The sequence below is a fragment of the Mandrillus leucophaeus genome, unplaced genomic scaffold (assembly GCF_000951045.1).
Source record: "Mandrillus leucophaeus isolate KB7577 unplaced genomic scaffold, Mleu.le_1.0 Scaffold92, whole genome shotgun sequence".
Classification (NCBI taxonomy): domain Eukaryota; kingdom Metazoa; phylum Chordata; class Mammalia; order Primates; family Cercopithecidae; genus Mandrillus; species Mandrillus leucophaeus.
In genome coordinates, this window is record NW_012110030.1 from 5,273,525 (window position 1) to 5,278,239 (window position 4,715).

Here is a 4,715-nt window from a genome sequence, read left to right on the forward strand (position 1 = left end):
TTAATATTGGCCATCAGACTTTTCCTATCTATGTTTCACATTGCTTTCGGGGTTTGACCTTATGAGACTCTATCTGCTCCACAGCTTTCTGCTATGGGCTATGGGATAACTGCTGGCAAGGCACTATCCCTGTTCCTTTTGAAAAATCAACAAGGACAGTCTTTCCCTAGTCTGTCCTGTGCTCATTATCTATGTTTCCAAACCTAAACCATTTAATACAAATAAAATGTTTTCTCATGTTTAGACTTTTAGAAAGTATACATTAGCTACAGGCTAAGAATCATCCTTAGAAAAGATGTTTTTGTTTGCTATATAGAAGTTGCGGCAAAAAATGTAATAGCCAATTGGGTAGTTCTGATTTCTGCATATTTTGAAAGTGGGTTTTGTAATACCATCTCTTTAGCCTGCAGTTTTTTGAAAAGAATAAAGGCTCTGGAATCTGACTTTGTTCACCTCTGAAGACTTTCATTTAAGAGCTGTGCACTTTAGAGAATTATTAAATTGTTCTGAAATGCAGTTGCCTCATTGCAAAAATCAAGCTCATAATAACATTTGCATAGTAGTACTCCTCAGGGAGTATACACATACATATATACATACACATATATACAATACATACAATAGAATTGAGACTTAGAATGTGGTTATATAATATGTTTCCATTCTCTTGCCTTTAAAAATCATTATAAGCACATCTGTTTTGTAGGAGTCATTTGCTTTTCAATTCCCATAAACCAACTAGTCTACAGCCACAATTATTCTAAAAGAATTCCAGAGCCATTTAACCCTGCACACACCATAGAAACACATCTGTACTCACCAGGCGCGGTGGCTCACGCCTGTAATCCCAGCACTTTGGGAGGCTGAGGAGGGCGGATCACAAGGTCAAGAAATCGAGACCATCTTGGCCAAAATGGTGAAACCCTGTTTCTACTAAAAATACAAAAATTAGCTGGGCATGGTGATGCATGCCTGTAGTCCTAGCTACTTGGGAGGCTGAGGCAGGAGAATTGCTTGAACCCGGGAGTCAGAGGTTGCAGTGAGCCAAGATTATGCCACTGCACTTCAGTCTGGAGACAGAGCGAGACTCCATCTCAAAAAAAAAAAAGAAACACACCTGAATGAACTCACATACACATCCGTATTCATATAGTGATACAGAAAATACAAAGTTGTTTGTCTCAAGTTCGGCAGTGTTAGATGTGGTTAGCAATATGGACATTATAGACAGAAAAAATGAACGTGTGTTCTTACAGGCTCTTAGCCGGAGCCTCAAGAAATGACTAAGAAATGACAGATCGGTCAAAGAGGATGATGTTCAGCCTAGAAAATCGCTAACATAGATCAGTGCAACCAGGAGGTAAGCAGTTTCTAGAAACTTGACACATTGAACCACTTAATTCAATGAAAACAAAGTAGAATTTGTTTAATAGAAACTTGGCTCATTCTACTGTCATACGCTTCTAGAAGAATGAATGATGTTGACTGAAATCTAGAAGATGAGTATATTTTGGGCCACTTTTCTTTTTCCTAAGTAAAGGGGCCTGTATAGAATAAGATAATAAAAATTACAATTAAAATCACAATAATGCTATGACAGAGTTCCTAATTTGGGGGAAAATTTAATAATTTTCTTTTAGGAATACAAATTTGATGATTTCTTTTTCAGAAACATATCATTGAAAGATACATTAAATATCTGAATATATATTTTCAGGATATGTAAGTATTTCATAATAGTAAAGCTTTTATTATAGCCAGTGACCTGAGTAAAATGATAGCGTCTGTTCATAATAATTTTTCAAAGAGGATTTGGTCATATACTGAGAATTCAAAGAACAAGTTAGGATTCATAATTCATTTTTGCATTTTTTCATTAAACATATGTCAACACATTCAAGAAGTCTCATTTACTTAGATATTAAGAAATATTTTAGAGTACATAAGTGGAAGAAAGACAATAGTACAATAATCTCATTCACTATGTTGAAATATCAAGTGTATGTGGCATGAAAATTTTGTCTTGTAGGTGTAGAGAAGAATTAAAATTACCTTCATTTCTAGCCATAGCTACAAAACAGAAGAGAATTTTATAGAGCAAGCTTACAAATGCTTACATTGTTTATGCTTGCAAAATGTTGGAAAGAAAATAAATACAATTATATAATTTCAAAATGCATTATTTGTCAAAGGTTCTCGTTTTTCACAAATCAAGAAAAAATATCAGAATTAATGGAAGGGAAAATAATACTTGAATAATATAAATATGGTTTCGTTTCTCAAATTCTGATGATACATTTAGTTAAATACAACACCGAACTTTCAAAAAAATTATGTATTTGACTACTTATGGCAAAGCTATTTCAAAGATGTTTTACATTTTTCAGACAAAATTTCATTTGTTTCTGCCTAAATCTGTACTGTTAAGGCCAACATTATAACGACTTGCGTGGGAAAACACAATATTTGTAATAGACATTCAAGTATTCATTTTATGGTTATGCCATCAATATTTAAAATTGGCAGCAAGTAAATGTTGTAGTACTTTGAAGAGTGGTGATATTTTTCATAATTATATACATTAATTATGTTCTATGCAGCACTGAATCAACACTATTCGTCTTAAATAAGTTAATGCTTACTTCATGTAAAACTTTAAAGCACAGAATTATTTTATTTTTTATTTTTAAACAAATCTTATTTCAGACACAACATTATTTTAATCTCATCGAGATTCTTAATGTAGGTGCCATTAGCAAGCTTCCATCAGTTCAAATGTAGAACTTTGTACTTTGTTATTTTTTGTTGTTTGTGGTGGCACTGAAGAAATAATAAGGGCATGCAGCTACAAAATATTGAGTATCACTGAAAATTTAATGTATGTAAAAATTTATATATAAATTATAATATACATATAGGTTATATATATATAAACATTTATCAAACTTATTTTAATGGTGTTTATTCAGAGTAAAATGGATGGGTAATCATAAAGTTGATTTTTACCTTTAAAAGAGTGAATGGAGATGTAAAGTGTGTGCATGTTTAGAGTCTACTTTTTTAAAAAAAGAGTAGAATGGAGATGACAACTGTGTTTGTGTGTGTTTTAGAAATCTTTGGTGAAAGCAGCATGATGCCATTATGACTAACTTAAGCACAAAATTAATGATTTGAAAATCTATGACATAGTCCAGAATAAAAAGAAAAAAGGGAAAACTGGTTTCTTAGAAACTGGAATTAGGGCTCCTCCAACGGACACTTTCACTAATGAGGACATACTTCAGACAACACTTGTTGAGGGTCTCCTATCATTTTTGTTATTCTGGTGGTACTAAGCATCTGTTGCTTGCACAACTCCAAAATAATTTTGGAAAAAAGTTTCAAGGATATTGTTTGATAATTAAAATGATTCCCTGTAAGTTTAATTGTGAAGGGTATAATTTTCAGCATATTATAAATACAGATTTTACAAAATACAACTGCTATATAATTGCTTTCAATGTAGTCAATAGGATCTAAATACCATGAAGATTTGATACCTACAATCTTCAGTCATGAACACTCTATATTCCAAAAGAGGAGATATTTCCAAACTGTATCACCTATGAAATTGTAACCTAATTAAAAATATATTTTGTTCTTGAAAGTCTTGTATTAAGAATGTCAACAGAATAGAAGGCTGGTTCAGTTCTTTCACCAGCACACAACTGTCCTCCATTTGTTTATGTGTCCACTAAGCTTAGACTCTGCCATCTTTCCACTGAGACCACCCTTTTCTTGAATCGAGCTTCATTTTCCAGAGAGCTGCTAAGTAGCAGGAAGTGGTGAAGACAGCAAGGCTGGAATTCAAAACGGTAAGGAAAGAGATAAGGAAGCTTCTTTATCTCTGATACAGAAGCAACAAGTAAAATGAGCACTCCAAGTTAAGTGTCAGCACTTTGCTGTGAGAGTGAATGTGTTCAAGTGCCTATGAAAGTCTTTTAAACAGCTGAGCTGGTTTATGTAATTTCATCAGTCAAAATTATCTGTGTTAAATTTTAACAATTAGTCACAGTTGAGAAATGTCAAAGTTGGCTAATTGTTGAAAAGTGATATTTAAAAATCGGTCATCGTGTCTGTCAATGCTGATGACTTTATATATCCCTACCTTTGTCCTTGCTTTCATCTCCCTGTTCCTTTCTCTTAAGTAGTCAGTTTCCAATTTTCCTCTGATTGTTTACTCATACCTTGTTTCTCAGATGGTGTCTCTTGAAAAACCTTCTAAGAACAAGATTTTCTTTGCATTCTCAACTAAACTTTAATCACCATGAATGCAAGTATAATGTCTATATTCACTCACTATTATATTCCCAGCACCCAACAGAGGACATTCAATAACTATATAATAAGAGAATAAATAAAAATAAATATAAAAGTGTGGTGGCTGACACCTATAATCCCAGCACTTTGGGAGGCCAAGGTGAGTAGATCACTTGAGGTCAGGCGTTTAAGACAAGCCTGGCCAACATGGTGAAACCCTGTCTGTAGCCAAAAATACAAAAAGTTAGCAGGGCATGGTGGTGCATGCTTGTAGTTTCAGCTACTCAGGAGTCTGAGGTGGGAGAATTGCTTAAACCCTGAAGGTGGAGGTTGCAGTGAGCCGAGATCAATGCCACTGTACTCCAGCCTGGGTGACAGAGTGAGACCCTGTTTCAAAAAAGAAAAAAAACATGGCC